General features: G+C 40.3%; 1 protein-coding gene across 15 annotated transcripts in view; it reads left to right on the top strand.

Moving 5' to 3' along the window:
* The first annotated feature begins 552 nt into the window (after window positions 1-552).
* HUWE1 (HECT, UBA and WWE domain containing E3 ubiquitin protein ligase 1) overlaps window positions 553-19663 on the top strand; it is a 150586-nt gene continuing 131475 nt past the window's right edge. For 13 of the 15 annotated variants that reach the window (XR_010154904.1, XR_010154903.1, XM_063804872.1 and 10 more), the window contains exons 1-2: window positions 3137-3419; window positions 7094-7231. The gene's annotated coding sequence lies outside the window, so the exon portion shown is untranslated. Of the gene's footprint in view, window positions 707-925; window positions 1025-2973; window positions 3114-3136; window positions 3420-7093; window positions 7232-19663 lie in introns of those variants that run through there. The other 2 variants (XM_063804867.1, XM_016942964.3) reach the window with 2 other exon arrangements.

Genomic DNA, 19663 nt, shown 5'->3' with positions numbered 1-19663 from the left:
GCCCTTCCAATGTCGTCCGCAGCCCACAATAATTAAGTAGGGTTAACAGGTGATCTCCCACCAGGTCCTTTTTATTCCCATGTATTTACAGATGCAGATCCTCTACAGGATCCTTGTCAATCGCACTGCCGTTCCAAATAATTAAAGGAGGAAAAAAGAATGTTTATTGAGGGCTTACTATGTGCCTGAAGTGTTTTAAGGGTTTGCTCGCGTGAACTCTGGGTGGTCGGCTTCCCACGTCGTCTCCCACCCTCCGCTCTGGGTCCAGCCTTGCCCTCTTGCCCCACACTCCCCATTCTTCACAAGGCATCTGGCGAGGTCGTTAATTTTTAAAGGTAAATCAGATCAAATCATGTTCCCTTCCGCGGCTTCCACCGTGCCTCGAATCAAATCCCAATTCTTAGCGACCCTATCATCCTCTATGGTTGCATTTACTGGGCCTTGGGTAGCTCAGGCGCGGTCCCCTGCAAGGGACCCGACTTCAACGCGGAGGGAGCTCCCTCCCGAGGGGCAGGGGCGGGGCTTCGCGTGCGGTGGGTGGAGCCCCAAATCGAGTTTGAGCTGAGCCGAAGCGGGGAGGCTTTCGACTGAGGGCTAGCGAGGGGAGCAGGGCTGGAGCAGGGCTGGAGCAGGGCTGAAGCAGGGCTGAAGCAGGGCCGCGGACCCCGCACGCTCCTGCGGGCCCCGCGGAGCCATTGCGGCCGAGGTGAGCGTCTATCCCTGGGCTGGAGGGCGAGCTCTGTACGCGCGGCCGTTCTCGGTTTCTCGCGGGTGGCAGTGGCGAGGTTGGGGGGGGAGTTCCCACGGGACCCTGCGCGGAGGCGCGGAGGTGGCGGCCTTGGGGAGCCTGCGGGAAAGGCTGCTGGAGGGGCAGGGCGGCCTGCCCCAACCCTCCCTGAACCCCGCCTCCTCTCCCCTCCCCCAGGCCTCGGCAGGCGCCAGCGGAGAGCTAGCCGCATCTTCGGGGGCAGCCCGGCAGCTGCCGGCGGCGCGGCAAGAGAGCGGCTGACAGAGGGGATGCGAGGTACCGGCATTAGCCATGGCCAAGTGGCCCTAAAGAGAGAGTAGAGGCCGGGCCTTCAGCGTTTCTCACTGGTTCGAGGAAGGCGGCCTCAGAGGAGAGGGAAGGTGAGGGGCGGGCAGGCAGGCTTCGCGGGTAACTACTAGGCGTTGCATATATATGTTTTGATATCTAAATGGTACTACACACACACACACATTCATTTCGACTAACTGCTTGTTTAAAAATCTGAGAATATGTCTTGTAGATCTTCTTATATCCGGGAATCCAAATTTATGTTGGGTTTTAAACAGCTGCATTGTATGATTGTACTACAGTTTATTTAACCATTTCCCGATTGATATACATTAGCTTGTTTCTCTGTTGGGGGAGGGAGGGGACTATTACAAGCAATGCCATAATGAATGGGTTTGTGTATATGTATCATGCCATGTATGAGTATTTCTGTAGGAGAAATTCTTAGAAGAGTAATCGCTGGGTCAGGGTGTATATGCATTTTGAATTTTGATAGATTTGTCCAAATTGCCTTCCCAAAAGCCTGTACTAATTTACACTCTTTAATGTTGTGCGAGAGTGCCTATTTTTCCACAGTTATGCCAACACGTATTATCAATCTTTGTAATTTTAGCCAATTTAAAGGGCAAAAAAATCATATGTCATTGTTTTCATTTGCATTTCCCTGATTACTGGCGAAATTGATCATATTTTTGTTTGTAAATAGGCAAATATCAATAGTTTATATAGGCAGTTTTCCTATCTATAAGCAATAAGCATTTTGAAATTTTAATAATAAAAAACCTGTTCGCAATAGCAAGAGAAACGAATAAAAATACCTAGAAGTAAACTATAAAACTTTATTGACGAATACCATAAAAGAACATCTGCATGAAAAGAGAAGGAATACTATGCTTCTGAATAATAAGGCTCAATATTTTAGTGATGTCCATTTTTCCTATATTGGTTTATACAGTTGATGCAATTTCAATAAATATACCAAGTTTTTTTGGAACTTACTACGATTCTAAAGTTCATCCGGGGGAAAAAAATGGCTAAGAATAACTGAAAAAAAATATTTTAAAACGTAAGTAAAGATAGGGATATTTGTACTACTGGCTATTAAAATGTACTCTAAAGGAACTATTTAAATTAGAACGGACAGAACAATGCATTAGAATGGAAAAGCCCACAAATCAAGCCAGATTGGATCCCAAGATTTATTGGAGAAACACTGTTGGCTAGACGTGGAAAAACTGCCATATTAAAAGCTTCAGGCATTTCCCCCCATCCCCGAAGCTTGAATATTCCTTTGAGGGCAGACTCCTTTGTTTGGAGAAAACCACTTTATTGGATCTTTTTGGTTATGCCAAGGTAAAGCTTCAGTAGTTAAAATTGGTGGCTTTGGAACTAGAACTAATGATATGGCCTTTAGTTAGATTAAGATGGATTCAGGTTAGCCTGCAGTGCGGCGAGGGAAGGAGTCTGGATAATGTAGGTTTAAAAATTCTTTTCCCTATCTAATGGGCAAAAAATGTTATGTCATTGTTTTCATTTGCATTTGTGTGCTTACTGTGAGATTGAACGTCTTTTAAATGTTAGTCCAGGATAATATGTTATTCCTGGAGACAGGTAACAATGGGGGACTCTTTGCTCCGCTTCCAGAATGGAGTTTGGCTAATTGGTACAGCCTTGCCCGGAAGCGTGAGAATAAACAGGTTGACTTTTTAAATTTTCCTCAAGCACTAGGCTCTAGACACCTAGATCGGGGGCGGAGGCAGTTTTCAGGACATGGCCGAGATTTGGCGCTGAGCTGTGTCATCGCGAGGTTTGGCAGCCAGCTCCGCAGTGGGTCGGAAACCTCGTGGTAGGCGAGATCCCTGCAGGACGGGAGGTTCCTCCCTTCCCCCGAAAAACTCCCAGTCATTTTCATGAAGCTCCGCCTTTCTCCTTTTTAGGAGTGTGCACCAGGTCTCGCGATATCTCATGTTTCCTAAAGGCGAGGCGCGGGCGGCATCCTGCGGTGAATTAAGAAGGTCTCGCCGAGGCTAAAGCGTAATATCGCGATAGTTCTCAACGCATGCGGGAGCCGGCCGTGGTAGGTTGGCTCCGCCCCTCACTGCTTCGTTAGTTTGTGCGTCATTTGCTTTTCGCTTCGCGTAGGGTGAAGCTGTAGCTACTTCGGCTTTGGTGGGAGGGAGGAGGGGTCTGGAAAGGGCTGGGCTCAGGCTTTTCCCGTCCGGTAGAGGTTCTCGCGGGATCGCGCGGAGGCGGCGGTGGCTCGGTTACTGATTGCAGTAGCCGCGGAGGCGGCGGCAAGGTCTTCGGCTCGTGCCGTTCTAAGCCGGAGAATTCTCGCGGGAGCAGGGTTACGTCCTCGTGGGATTCGTTGGCGGTGGCTGAGGTAGCTCGGGGGTGGGGGGTGGGGGGGCAGTGACTAGGGTCGGTCCGCCTGCTGTTAAGATGGCGGCGGAGGCTGATGTCTGTCCGGCCAGGACCCAGCACAGAGGTGTTGGCTATCTGCCTTTATGACGCCTCTGAGGTACCCAGCGTTAAGGAGGTGACGATTGGCGAAACGCCGGGGTGCCGGTAAACTAGACCTGAGGCGAAGACCACCTCGTTTCTTGTCCGTTGAGGCGACACCATTTCCTGGGCCTCGGCCGCGTGTGGGCCCGCCTTTGCCCCACCGATCGGTCAACGCCTCCGTTGTCGCCGCCGCAGTGGGCGGATTGGGAAGGGTGGGAGGGGAGTCTGGAGTTCGCTGGGGAGTGGGGTTGGGGGTTAAATTGAACGGTGGGAAAGAGGAGCAACCAATGAAGAGTGGCCCCTTTCCCCTACCTTTTCTGCCGGCCAACCTCCGTTCTCAGCACCTCCGACGACCCGGATGAATACCCTGGTTTTTCTCGAGGTGGGGTCATCTTCGCCAACTCTCGCGGTTTTAGAGCTAAGGCTTAGGGTTCAAGCAGTAGTGTCACTGGTGTACTCCTCCTCCTCTCCCCACACCCCTCCTAATTCTGTCGTCCCATCTAATCTTCATCTACGTGGATAGTTGAGGCTGGTATTTAAGGGAGGGGGGAGTCAAAGCTTTTCCCTGTGACTCCTTCCCCAGTTCTAAATTCGAGTTTAGCCTAAGTCCCCTAGCCCGCCGTGTCTCCCCCTTCCATTGGTCCCCTTGGCGCAGGCGTTGAATAGAGCTTATCCTGTTGCCTGCATTTACTCCATCTTTGTGGATGGAGCCATAGTAGCCTTCCATTTCCTCAAGTCTTCATGTTTGTATGACTCTGATCCGGATTTCTTAGCTCTGCATGCTGCTAAACCACTGTTAAGCGAAACTATGAACGGGTCGGTGTTTGGATATTGCAGTTTAAGTGGCCTTTTCGTTTACGGCCATTAGCCTTGCCTTCCTCATTCCTCCCCCTCAGAAGGCTGTAGAGGATAACTCTCCAGTAAACCCGCTTTCTGTCTTCCCTGCCTCTTCCATTTCCCCTGCAAGCCTGGGAACCGCCCCTTTTCCCTGCCTTGCTCTGAGTTTCTGGAGCCTCTTGGTCTGTGGACATCTATTTTTGCTGCTGAGCACCTCTTACCTGCTTCTCACTTCTTAATCTTTCTATCCCCCACTCCCCATACTCCTTTTCCAGGAGCTGAATCCCTTAGAAGGAAGATAACCTTCCTCTCAGGCTCCACTACATTTTACCCCTTCCATTTACTAGAAAACAGCATTGATTGTCCTGCCCCCCAGTCTGCCCTGTTCTTTATTTCCTCTTCCCCCCATGCCACCGTTACTATAGGCAGTTAATTCCCTAACATTTGTTTCTCCTTTGTAGATTACATGTTCAGCATTGTTTTCTTTTAGCCCCAGTGTTGCATAGATTGAGGAGATACCAACATTCCCCAGTCATAGGCGGCGGTCTGGTATGGTGAAATTAATAGTGTGTGTTTTGGGTTCACATTGAACCTTGTGACCTTGGGCAAATTTTCAGATTCTCAGTTCATCTATATAATGGGAATAGTTGTGCTTACATTAGAGGATTGTTGCTAGAATTAGTTAAAAAAAAGTAAAATAAAATGTTTAGCTCATGGTAGGCACATAATAAATTAGGATTACTTTTTGGTGTAAGAATACATTGGTAGATGTACCTGTGTCATATGCTAATTTTATGACCTGGGAAAGAGTAAGAGATTTTTGTTTCTTTAACTGTACATTCTTGGTGTATTTCTAGGCCAGATCTATAACGTTTATATTTTTTTCCTCATAGGCCAAACTTTTTATCTCCAGTGGTTCATGATGTTTGAACGTGATTCCCACTCTTTGTTTCCTTCTAATGGTCTAGGAATTTCAGTGCGTAATCACTATCCTGGAATGACCACCAGCCATAATGTTCCTGTCAAGAACCACACCCAAGTGTTCTACCTTTTGGAAGGGGTGCCTCATGCCCTGCCTACTCATTTCTTCCACTCCTTCAAAGGCAGTCTGTCCTGTCATTCACTCTACAAAAGTAATTTGGTGTCATGCATTTCACAGTGGTAAAAGGAACTTCTGTTAGCTTGTTTTCAAGTATTCATGCTACTTTTCCCCTCCCTCATTTGTTTGGTTCCTCAGATCAGTGTGGGGATCTGCTATTTGGCATCTTCTTACCTGAGCAAGATAATTCCTGTCCGAGAGAGAAAGATCATTTGGAATACCCAGCTTCTTTTCCATAGCAAATTACTGCTGGCTCTTTAATACACTACTTCCTGTTGTGTTATTGCCATTTTATATTTTCTAATGTACTTATTAAACAGATGTGACTTTGACTTGGAGAAAGTTTTCCTTACTTTTTTTTTTTTTTTTTTTTTTTTAAGATGGCGTCTTGCTCTCGCCAGGCTGGAGTGCAGTGGCGCGATCTCGGCTCACTGCAACCTCCGCCTCCTGGGTTCAAGCGATTTTCCTGCCTCAGCCTCCAGAGTAGCTGGGACTACAGGCGCGCGCCACCATGCCCAGCTAATTTTTGTATTTTTAGTAAAGACGGAGTTTCACCACGTTGGCCAGGATGGTCTCGATCTCCTGACCTCGTGATCCGCCCGCCTCGGCCTCCCAAAGTGCTGAGATTACAGGCTTCCTTACTGTTAATATATTGATTAGACCAATATTAAAGTGTAGCATTTTACAATTTTTTTTTTAACTAATTCTAGCAACAACCCTTTAATACAAGCACAACCATCCCCATTATTTTACTTCGGCTGGGTGATGGGAATTGAAGTAGAAACATGGTGGTGAAAAGTTTACTAGGATTTAAAATTTACAGGAGGTAACCATCCCACAATTAGCTGTATGTGGACTCTAGTTTTGAACTTCAGGGTCTGCTTTATTTAATTTGAAGTGCTTTGTAGGTAATAAAATTTTCTTCCATTTTCATTGGAGGGCAGGAAATCACTTTCTGTTTTGAGATTTTGCATTGGTGCATTTTACAGTGGGTTAAGCAGTGATCACAAATTTATTAAACCTCAATTTCAATTTGACCCTTATTGAGCAATAGAATAAATCTGGGAATGATAATCTAGGTGTGACCTAAAAGTTTAACTTATTCTAGGTAGATCTCTGAGAAGAGAGGAAGGAGTGACAATACCAAATAAAAACTTTGTCTAAGGTTCAATGGCAAAGTTCAACTTGAGTTGCCAGGATGTTTATCGTTTGTCTCCCAGTATGGCCAAAAAGCATGTATGAAGGTGAAGAATAATTTTTATATGTACAGTTGTTGTTTTTTTTCACAGAAACAATGAAACAAATACGTCCTTAGTGTTTATATTGAGGGTATAAACTTGTCTAAAAAATAAACTGTCTTCTATAATTTCATTTGGGTTGAGAACTCAGTTTTCAGGAATGTTGTCTAAGCGTTAGAAGTATTAGAGTTGTTGGTGCTGAATTCCTCAGTTACTTCTCAAAGCAGGTCCTAAAAAATGCAAATAGATATGTAAGGACTATTGCTTTAGAAATAATAACTAGTTATGTTTGAACATAATAGAATGGTTAACCCTCCTCACACACCCTAATAAATGTGTTGTGTATCTCACTCCTCTCCCCCAACTTTTTTTTTGTAGGTCCTCCAGCAGCCTGACCTGAGTGGGTTAGTGATCCAGAGAAACCAGCAGGCCAACTTGGTCAGGAAGGTTCGGGAAGCTGTTGGAGCAGTGTGGGGAATTTCCCACCAGGATGAGTATGATTGGCTGTGATTTTAGGTTAGTTTTTGTAAATCTTGTGGGAAGTATTTGTATTTTACTTCCTGGAATGGAGATAGTAGGGGTGGATGTATTCCCATTCTGTAATGGAGCTACTTTGGTTTCTTCCATTCTCTGGATCTGATGTGGTACTGGTTGCTTCTTTTTTTAAAGTGGAGCTCATTACTGAATTAAAGGGAATTGTTTAAATGAATGATGTCTGTACATGATTTTTTAAATCACCCTAGGCATCGTTCAAAAAATAAAATTGCAAGGCATTATGTCTAACCAGTTCTTATTAAAGTTACGAAAAATTTCAAACATGCAAAAATTGAATAGTATAATAATCCCCCCACTTACCCATCACCAGCTTTAATAGTATCAACTTGCACATTCTATTTCATCTATACTTCTGTTTGTTTGGTTTTTTAAATTTTTTTAAATTGGGATGGGGTTTCGTCGTGTTGCCTAGGCTGGTCACAAACTCCTGGGCTCAAGCCATCCTCCCTTCTTGGCCTCCCAAAGTGTTGGGATTACAGGCGTGAGCCACCAGGCCCAGCCTGTTTCATCTATACTTCTAAACACTGCCCCCCTCAATGGATTATATTGGAATAAATCCCTGTCATATTTATTTGTAAAATACTTGTTTGTATTTCTAAAAGGCAAGGGCTGTTTAAATATAAGATCAAAACTATTATCACAACTGAAAAAATTAACAGATATTTAAAAATATCAAATATAAAATGTTCAGATTTCTCTGATTTTTTTTTTTAAGCTTTGTTTTTTTTCTTTTACAGTTTGTTTGAATCAGGATCCTGAGAAAGCACATTTATTGCAAAGCATTGATACAGCTGTTAAATCTATTTTAATCTGCAGGTTCTGTCTTTTGTTTTTTTTTTCTTCCAATTTATTTGTTGAAGAAATTGTCCTATATATAGTTTCCCGCCCGCCATATTTGGGGATTACAGCCCAGTAGTGGTGTCTAACCCATTCTTGCTCAATTAAAGACCCTGGAGGACCCATTATAATGGAACAATGGCTATAATCTCCTGTATCCTAGTTGGAGTTGATAGTGCTGTCATAGGCACTATCCTAAAATAACTAGTCATGGATTCCTTTTTCTGTGGCAAAGTCTGATTTGATACCTGACTTCAGTTCCATGTCTTGGCCTTGCTCATTGCTCCACATGAAAAGTAGGCCTCCTGGTGGAAGAAGCTAGTGTTTCCTAATGACCTGATTGTGCCTTTGAGGTTTTTCATGCATGGTTTCAATTTCCTTAGGTGATTTAGTTATTTTTATACTACTTTATAATGTTGCTTTTTATTCTTTTGATGTTAGTGTCTCAGCTGTTCTGACCCATAACTTCTAAGCTATTAAGACCTAATAATGAGTTCCTGGCTGTCATACAGTTCTTGAAATGGCAATACTAAAACAATTTTTGAGAGCTTCTACTTACATGTTGATTTTCAGCTATTATACACAACCTTAGTTTTCCTACTGTGATTTTTCATTTCATTTCATCTGAAATTTATGTTTCCTTAGCATAAAGTCCTTTAAGGACTTTTAGGCTGCTTTATGATGATCTCACTATCTATAAGGTTGATATTCATAAGTACTTGGGCTTTTGGTGTTTTGCTGTATTATTCGTTGTTTCCTCAATGACTGGTTACTAGATGTTTTATATATGTTAATGTCAGGAATAACTCAACTTTTAAGTCGTTTGATGTTTCATAGGTGTTGTTAAAACTTGATGTACTTGTTGACCAGCTTGGTCTTCTGGATATAGAAATCCTTTCAGGTAGTGAAGAAGTGGCTCCATGAGTAAAACAACTGTAGGTTTTGTTTGGGCTGTTAACCTGAGCATTTTCAACTTTTAAGTTCTCTTTAAAAGTTTTTAGTCATTTGGCTTTAAAAATTACAGTTGGTGGCATAGAATGATCCCATAATGTGATTTTACAGAAAGTTGGAATGTTTTAATTTATTATGAATGTACCATTACGTGGAGATTGGGATTGTAGATCTGATTCAGTCTGGATTGCTGATTGAACTAGATGAATGTTAAAATTCTTCAACTCTGAGATTCTGATGGTATAATCTTAGGTATTGAAAGACAGCAGTTTTTCCTTTCGGTAGTCATTAAGTAAATGGTGACTAAAAGTAGGGAGATGAATTATTCTGGAATGACCTTTCACTATAACCATTTAGATTTAAAAGATTGATGAGTCTGAGGATACTGTCATGAATTTATGTACCACCTTTAGCACAATCCAGGTTTTAGGTCCTCGTAATTAGATATCAGAGATAATTGCCCCAGAAGTGCGTGGGTATATTACATTTGGTGGCTGTTTATGTTTTGGAATGATTTTGGAAGATTACTTTGGGTACATTATTTGCTATGATTATTTTCTTATATTCCTGTCTATTTTATAGTGAGGCATGTTTCTCCTGGTCTTTGCTTTTTTTTTTTTTTTTTTTTTAAACTTCCAATATTCTTTATTATGGCATTCTGACAATTGAGTTCTTACAGGTGGAAAGACCTTTCAGCACAGCTATTAAGAACATGGACTCTGGAGCTAGATTCACAGAGTTCAAGTTCTGACTCCCATTTCTTACCAGGTGTGTCATGTTGTGCAAATTACTTAACTGCTTTGTGCCACACGGTCCTTCATCTGTAAAATGATGATAATACTGCCTGCCTTATAGAGTTCTGAAGAAATTTAGCTGAGTTAATGCATATAAAGTGCTTAGAACAATGGTTCTGAAACTTTAGGGAACATCAGAATCACCTAGAGGACTTCCTAAAAGATGGCTGGTCCCCACTCCCAGAGTTTCTGATTCTGTAGATCTAGGAGGGGCCCCAGATTTTGCATTTCTGATAAGTTCCCAGGTGATACTTCTCTATTTCCTGCAAATTGGCAGCTGGATCCAGAGGCTTGATAAATTTCAGGTTCGTTCCCTTTGGCAAATATATTGCGGGGGGTGGGGGGGTGTTCATTCACAACATGGATTATGTTATGATGACTTGAATTTTTTGGATCCATTAATTTGTTGGGGGGCTACAAAATGGTGACGTTCTGATGCTATCATTTTGTTTTCATCTGTTAGCTGGAATAATTTTGTTTCCCCTCATCTTTTATTTGGTTACTCAGCAATATAGTTTATATAGGAAGAGCAGGATAAATACTCAATTTTTTAAAACATTGCTTTCAAGATGATGAATTGGTTCCCTGTCATCTTCAAAAGGTTACACATATAAGTGTATATATAACTATGCATCCATAGATGTCAACATTTGATGGGTTTCAATACATTGCAGTTCTGATCCTTAGTGAAGTTCAAATTGCCCTTCTTGTGGCTAGTGGGACTCTCTTAAAGTTGGCTCCTGATTCTTACTGACATGCTCTCTAGTAGTCTTTGATAGCTTCCTTGCTATCTGGTATGTCAAGATGTTTCCAGGCGCATTCTTGTGCATTTCTGCCCCAGACCTGGAATCAGCTAATAGGATTAAGATAAAAGGTGAAGTCAAAAGAAATTCTGTTTTTGCCAAGGGTAGCTTGGAACTTTCTATCAAGTTCCACTTTTCTCTTTCCACTTAACCTCCCTAGCCTGCCTCTTCATTCTTCTCTACCTTTTTATTAGAGTTTAGGTGGAAAGGTTTGAGAAGCCTTGATAATCATAGGAAGATCATGGAGCCCAGGCAGTTCCAGATTTGGGGCCTGGCCACTTAACTAGGTCTGTCAGTTTGGGCAAGTTAACCTGTATCAGTTATGATGTGGGGAAATACCTTATTCATATGGTTATTGGAATTAAAGAGAAAATGTAAGGTGTTAGTACATGGTAGGTGATGAGTAGATGGTAATTTATTTAATGTACTATTTCACTTAACTCCTTCAACAGCTCAGAGGTGGGCAGTCAGGGTGGTGAAAATAATGGCCATGTAACAAAATGTGTCTGGACCCTTTAGGTCTGTGTGGGATCATCAGTGGTGAGGCAGGATAGGGTTTGTTCTTGAGTTATTTTGGGTCTGAGACTTTGGCCAGTGATAACTGAATGTTCCATAGAGTAGTTTTTCACTTTGGAACTCCTTAGGAGTCACATTTATACCCTCTGAAGGGTCTTAGCCAGTTCTGTAATGTGTATTACATTGGTTACCTTGATCTCTCTCCGTCTATACTGGCCCCTCCTATTCAGGGTGTTCAAGGTTCTGTTGTAACCTTAGTAACCTATAATAAGTATTCCTAATAGTCATCAGTATCACCACTGTTAACACATTTGAGCAGCACCATGCATGGCAGGTCAGCAAACAGGTAAATCTTATTTTTTTAAACATTACACATAATATCTAAAGTATAGTATGTGGCATGTAATAAGTGCTGCTCAATAAATGGAAGTCATTGTTCAGTTTTTAGCTTAATATATCTTTTTTTTTCTTTTAACATAACATTTACTGAATGTTGCTAAGTATAAGGAGTAAGGGACATAAAATGAATGAGACTTGGTCTCTGCCCTTGAGAAACTCACAGTCGAGTTAAGGACTGTGAAATCATGTTTAAAGTTCCTTAGCCTTTTCCTTTGTGTCATCATTTCTTCCCCTGCACTGTCTATGCATGATATAGCCTGTCCATTGTTTCTCACAGCTTTCCTAATTCTGTGTGCCTCCCCATCCTTTGAGACTGCTGATATGTGAGAAAGCCAACAATTGTCTTCTATTAATACAGGGTAATATGAAGAAAAACCTTTGGGCCAATATTGGATTTCAGAGTGGCACGTGCAGTTGACATTACAATACCAGTTTATGGTCTTTAGATGGGCCTGTACACCTGGGCTCCAGCCTCTTTCCTGTGCCTTTAAACTGCCTTACTTCCATCTTTCCTCCCCTATACCCTACCCTTAATGTACTTGGTACATAAAAATAGAGGCTCCCATACCCAGGTAGTGATCAAGTACAATGTAAAGAAACAGCTGTACTTCATATAAACTAGGATTCGAGTGGGCCTAGGGTATATCACTAAATTTCCATTCTTATCTATAAAACAGTAATCGGAAAGCCTATTTCATAGGTTGCTGTGAGCATTAAAGCGAGATGATGTATTTTTAAATGCTTGTAAAGTACGAAGATAAGGTCATTATAATTTATATAAAATACTTAGTAGCTATGTTACTTGGGGCAGAGTACCTCATCACTGAGCCAGTTTCCTCATCCTTTAAATGAAGATGGTGATATTCATTTAACAAATATTTATTGAGGACGTAGTCATTGCAGCTATGTCCTGGGAATACAAAGATAAGTGACTGGAGAATGTAGGACAGTGTGGTCTAGGGGAAGGAGACTTGCAAATCACACAAAAGGGTCAGTATGGTAATACGAGGAATGAACAAAATGTGCTATAGCAGTTTACAAGAAGGCATCAGAGAATGTCACAGAGTTTTGTTAGGGTTAAGCAAGATAAATGAAAAGTACTTCATGAATTCAAAAATGCTATACAAATAAGTTAGTTAAACGTATCCCAAATGAATCAATAGTCTCAAACCATTATTGTTTCATTTCTTCACAAGACTTACTCTTTAGATGCATTTATTTCTTTGAGCTAGATTTTATGACCTCCTTAAGGGTAACCTGTAGTAGAGTATCCTGAAAGTAATGCTTTTGTCTAAAAGGATTTTTTTCATCCATTTTATCATTTTCTAGTTTTTAATCACTGAATTCAGGAAAAACTAGAAAATGTGTGCATATTTGGGGAGAGGATATACATAATTCCACCACAATGTTTAGTCACTGTTAACATTTTGGTGTATTCACATCTTAATGATAAGGGTAGTATTTAAGGAATAAGAAAAGAAATCTAGTAGGAAATTTTAAGGATAGGCATTTCCCAGAATAGGAAACTAAAAACGTCCACTAACAAGAAATGGTACTCAAACTAATAATCAGAAATGCAAATTTAAATAAGGTCATTTTTAGTCATTAGATTGGTAAAAAATAATTTGATAATATCAAGTCATCGTAAAAGGTATAAGGAAGAGTCTGGCCTTATAATACTGCCTACAAGTGGCGTAAATTGATACAGCTATTTTGGAGGCAATTTTGGCAAGTTGCAAGAGAGTACATGCTATGTGATGCTATTTATGTTTTAAAAAAAACCATGGCAAACTGACAACTTTATTTGGGAGGAGGGATCATGGGGAACTTTACCTTTTTCTGTAATATGTGCATTTCTACTTCTGAAAAATATACTCAGAAGTACAGAGAATAATACAACAATCCCTGTCCCTACCCCCACTCCAGAATTGATCATTTTTAACATTTATTTTTGCCTTACATTTTTTTGTGGAGTTGGAAGTAACACAAGTTGAGTGTCCCTAATCCAAAATTCAAAATGCCCCAAAATGAGTTTCAACACGATGCCACAAGTGGAAAATTCTACACCTAAGTACTTAACACTTTGTTTCATGAGCAGAATTATTAAAAATATTGTATAGGGTACAACGAACATTATTTGGGTGATGGTTACACTAAATGTCTAGACTTCACTACTGCACAATATACCCATGTAACAAAACTGTACTTGTGCCACCTAAATTTATACGAGAAATTGTGTAAAATTACCTTCAGGCTGTATGTATAAGGTGTGTATGGAACATGAATGGATTTCGTGTTTAAACTTGAGCCCCATCCTCAAGATGTCTCATGATGTATAGGCAGATATTTGAGAATCTGAAATCTGAAATCCTGCTGGTCCCAAGCACTGGATAGGAGATACTTAACCTGTATAGGTAAACAGGAGATACTTTTTTAATACCCAGCATTCCCTTCCCCCCTTACAATCAGTACAATGAATTGCTTGAATTTTTCTACTGTGAGAATGGTATAAATTATGAATGTAAGTAAAAGTTCAAAACCGATGTGGTGGCCACATAAAAACCTATTATTAAATAATATTAAATTTGTACAGTATTTTAGAGTTTGTAAGAAGCATTCTGATTTTAGTAAGAATGCTTTGGGAATAGAACTTTTTTTCGTTTGCTCATTTTCTTGTTAACTCTTGTTTGAAAACATTTTCCTGAATTTGTTTTTAAGTAATCTTCATGACTGTAGAATTATACATGGCTTATTGTTGAAAAATACAGATAAACAGACAAATTTCCGCAAACCCCAAACTCACAGATAAAATACTCTTAACATTTTGGTATGCAGTATCTTCTTCGAAGGCTTTTCTTAACTGCTCTGTAGCCATATTATATATTTTTTCAGAAATGCTCTTTTTAAAATGTAATTCATTACCTCCCTTCCAGCTTTCAATTTTGTATGAAAATTTCAAACAAAAATGCTGAAAACATAGCACAATGAACATCTGTATACCATCAGCTGGATCCAACAATTAAGTATTTGCCATATTAGATTTATATGTACAGATGTGTGTTTGATTTTTCTCAACATTAGAAGTAAGGATGACACTTTATCCTTAAATCTTTCAGCTGCATGTCTTAAGAATAAGGACACCTCAGCCGGGCGCAGTGGCTCACACCTGTAATCTGAGCAGTTTGGGAGGCCAAGGTGGGTGGATCATTTGAGGTCAGGAGTTCGAGACCAGCCTGGCCAACATGGTGAAACCCTGCCTCTACTAAAAATATAAAAATTAGCTGGGTGTGGTGGCACCTGTAGTCCCAGCTACTCGGGAAGCTGAGGCAGGAGAATCACTTGAACCCAGGAGGCAGAGGTTGCAGTGAGCTGAGATCACGCCACTGCATTCTAGCCTGGGCGACAGAGTGAGACTCTGTCTCAAAAAAAAAAAAAAAGTAAGGACATCTACAAAACCACAATACCATTATCACGCCTAGGGAGTTTATTTTTTCTTAATATTATCTAATATCCGGTTCATATTCACATTTTCTCAGTTGTCCCCAAACTGTCTTTTTTTCCAAGCTGTTTTCTCCAAACTGGTGTAGAAATGGTATTTTTAACTTTGCTCTTCCCACATATTGACCCCTGTTCCATGTCTCTGTCATTATGTATACTTCCGTAGCTTTTTTTTTTTTTTTTTTTTTTTGAGACGGAGTCTCGCTGTCGCCCAGGTTGGAGTGCAGTGGCGCGATCTCGGCTCACTGCAGGCTCCGCCCCCCGGGGTTCACGCCATTCTCCTGCCTCAGCCTTTTGAGTAGCTGGGACTACAGGTGCCCGCCACCTCGCCTGGCTAATTTTTTTTTGTATTTTTAGTAGAGACGGGGTTTCACCGTGTTAGCCAGGATGGTCTCGATCTCCTGATCTCGTGATCCGCCCGCCTCGGCCTCCCAAAGTGCTGGGATTACAGGCGTGAGCCACTGCACCCAGCTTCTGTAGCATTTTTAATGGCTACATTGTATTTTATTGTATGCAGAATTTATTTAACCAGTTTGCTGTGTTCACACTTTTCCAGTCCCAGTTTCTCATGATTTTAAGTAATGCCTCCTAACATACAGGTAATTCAGCATTCAGTAAATAAGTGTCGAATGAAAGAAAGAAGCATAGGTACATCCTAATAGATAAATATTTATGAGATCCATATTTAATATTTTTAGTTTTTTATTTCCATAGGTTTTTGGGGAACAGGTGATATTTGGTTACATGAGTAAGTTCCTTAGTGGTGATTTGTGAGATTTTGGTGCACCCATCACTGGAGCAGTATACACTGAACCCAATTTATAGTCTTTTATCCCTCACCCCTTTCCCATCCTTTCCCCCTGAGTCCCCAAAGTCCATTGCGTGACATCCATATTTATATCCTTAAGAAATTTCTACAACCGGAATGTAAAAATGTAAGGCTTTTAATACTCATTGCTAAATTGGCCTTTAGAAAGGCTAACCTTGCATTTTTCACTGTGATATGTTTAGTATATGATCCATCATGATTTACAATATTGTAGCACATCAGGATAAGCCTTGATAAATCAGAAGAGTATAAATCTGGATATAGCCAGTATCATTGTTGTAGATGGCTCACTGCATATATACACGTATATACATATACGTATGTACACGTATATACATAGACATATACATACACGTATGTACGTATACATATGTATACGTATGTACATACATATCTGCTGCCATATTTTTCCAGGGGCTAGTTTGACTCTTCTACCTTGGAGGGCTTTGCAGTTTGTTAACCCAATCTGGAGTCCAGGTCCCGGCTTCTTACATTTCTTTAAATATCTTGGTGAGACCAGCCTTAAAAGGAAGTATAGTCTGGAGAGATGCAGACATCACTAGAAGATATCCTTTTACATAGAGAATTTTAGATTTTTGCTTTTAAAAAGTAAAGACAGGCTGCTTTTACGGGTGAATTCAGATCTCTCCCTCTAGCAAATTACCAACAGCTTTAAAAGGGTAGTCTTCATGTCCAACAGAAAAGCTGGATGATACCCTATATTTCCTATTATCCATATCAAACTATTTTATAGGCCCAGTGGTAGGAGTAATGACATATCCATGGTAACATGGCTGGATAGTGGTGAAATTGAGCATCAAACCCAGGTTACCTAGTCCAGTATTGTTTTCACTATGTTTTATCTCTCCTTAAAACTGAACTTTATTTCTAAATGTGCCATCTGGTGTCATCTGTAGAAATACAAAGTAAGTGGTCCTCTTCCTATGAGAAAGTTACTCCCCAAATAGGGGAATTTTAAAGTAGAAAGTCAACGTGAGAAAGGCAAAAATCCAAAGAAAGCTCAGTTTCTTTGCCCTTTTAACCGTAGTTACTACTTTCTGACATGAGATCAACTTGGAGCTCTTTCATGGAACAGTTCGATTTGGCCATGTGTTTTCATGCATGTATGGATGCTATAAATCAGTAGATGAGACTGAATTTCCTGCTTGTAAAACTTTTTCAAATTAAAGGGATGCTTTCTAAGTCCATCTTATTTTCCCTTCCTTTTTTCAACTGTTTTAAACTATAACATGTTTGCTATTTTTAAAAAGATTGAAACAAAATAAATAATAGTTTACACCTTTTAGCATTATAGTTAAGTATTACTGTGTTAGGTATATACTTATGTTAAGTATTTTTATACTATGTTAAGCTTTTTATGCTGAAGTAATGGTGTGAAGTAGGTGTGTACTTTTATTTTCATCCAAATGGTTAGCCAGTAGCTCCTGTTTTTCTTCCTGGCAAAGTCTATTTGATCTTTAAAAATATTCTTAGCTTAAAAGTGAATTATTTGCAGAAGTGTAGTTTTATTTTTTAAAAACCTAGGAATTTGTGGCAAGTAGAAAACTAGCATGGTTAGTTTTAGCTGTTTAGTTTTTGAAAATAATTCAGATTGTTCATGTTTAATATTTAACATTTGTCTTAGACTGAAGGCAAAGTACTGCAGATAGTGCTTTAAGGGATCTTAGTTATTGTACTTCCATTTTACATCATGTTGGAAGCCCAGAATGTCATAAGGTCTTAAAGCCAGTTGGTGGCTGAGAACTAGAGTACCTTTGCATACTTCACTTTCATTTCTAGCAAGCATCTTTCGTGTAATAGATATGTTTTAAAGCAGTAGATTGTTCAGAATTGTCTGGTTTATTTAAGAACATTTGAAATAACTATGTGCCAGGCTGTGTGGAGCACTATAAAATTTACTCAGACAGCCATTTTTTTCTATATGTTGGGACACCTTTGTTTTTAAAGGCTTTGTTTTACAACTTTCTTATCAGTGAACTAATTTGATCCTCATAACAAACCTGTGAAGTTGGAATTCTTTTCAACATCCTGGGAAGAGTTTGCTGCCAGGTTGATAATTGCTATAAATAACTTGCTCTTTTAAACCATGCAAAAGAATCTTTGTCTCCATTCCTTCCAAATTCATTTGAACCAGCTCAAAACAGTTGAGACCCAGTTAAAATTTTTGATTAAGTGGCATGGCCTGCACATTATTTGGTAGACTGTTTACCTTTTGCAGAACTGTATAATTGGAGAATGAAACTGGAGCCTCCCAATCTCATTGTCATCAAAGTAGAGTTTAAGTTGTTGGTTGTCTGCAGTTATGGCTAACAGTATGGAGATTAGTATATACTGTATGTTCTCCTTCATATGCAGGTAATGTGTAGAAAGATTGAAAAGGCCAGCTCTTTTGCATATGATCAGATTTATATATCTGTATTTCTGTCTTATCAATCTGTAGAATACCTAGCATAAGGTTGCTGCCTTTAGATTAATCTGGAGCCAAAAGAAATAGAACAAATAGCAATACGGCTTACTCTTTGCTGGGCACAATCCTATGAGATAGACTTGTTTATTTTACAGAGGTGACTGGACTCAGAGATGTATGGCAACTTGTCTAAGATCACACACCTAGTAAATGGAATTTAGGCCCAGATCTGACTGTTTCCCAGGCTTTTCCATTATGCTGTTGTCCTTTACTTCATTTTTACTTTTCTTCCAGTGGTAGTCTTCAGCCTCTACTTTTTTTTTTTTTTTTTTTTTTTTGAGATGGAGTCTTACTTTGTCACTCAGGCTGGAGGGCAGTGGCATGATCTCGACACACTGCAACCTCCACCTCCCGAGTTCAAGCGATTCTTCTGCCTCGGCCTCCCGAGTAGCTGGGACTACAGGTGTGTGCCACCATGCCCAGCTAATTTTTGTATTTTTAGTAGAGACGGGGTTTCACCATGTTGGCCAGGCTGGTCTTGAACTCCTGATGTCGTGATCCACCCACCTCAGCCTCCCAAAGTGCTAGGATTATAGGGGTGAGCCACCGCGCCCGGCCGGGGAGGTTTGATCTTTAGAGATGCTGCTTGTTTCTCTGCAAACCCAAGGACATGAGAGAATTGGAGCTGAATAATGCAAAAGGGGTGGAATTCTGTTTCTTTGGTATCTGGTACCATCTTTATTGTATTTGACAGTAGTCTATCATGTGGCTTTGGGAAAAAAATACCATATACCTGTGTTTCATAAATGAAAGGGAAATACAAGGGAAAACATTGTCATGGCTAGGTAGACAGTGTCTTAACTTTCTTTAGGGCATTGGTTCCTAATGTTCTTCAGGTCATAGATCCTTTTAAGAAGCCAATGAAAGCTGTTGACCGTCTTCCGGGAAAAAGACCAACATATGTAAAATTTCCCACAGAATTTCAGGGTTTTTGTAGTGGTCATCCTTCAGTATAGGATGAGGAATTCTAAAGATTCCTCTACACTTGTTTTTCTCTATATGTCATTAAGATGTCTAAATTGCTATGTTGTTTGTTCTTGTATTTCTTAGTACAGGCGTCCCCGACTTAATGATGGTTCAACTTAGGATTTTTTGACTTTACGATGGTGTGAAAGCGAAACACATTTAGTAGAAAGCATACTTGAGTACCCACATAACCATTTTGTTTTCCACTTTCAGTCGATATTAAGTTACATGAGACATTGAACATTTATTATAAAACGGGCTTTGTGTTAGATGATTTTGCCCAACTGTAGGCTCTAATGTAAATATTGCAAG

This window comes from Pan troglodytes, chromosome X, assembly GCF_028858775.2.
Source record: "Pan troglodytes isolate AG18354 chromosome X, NHGRI_mPanTro3-v2.0_pri, whole genome shotgun sequence".
NCBI lineage: Eukaryota > Metazoa > Chordata > Mammalia > Primates > Hominidae > Pan > Pan troglodytes.
This window is presented reverse-complemented; position numbering and strand designations above follow the sequence as displayed.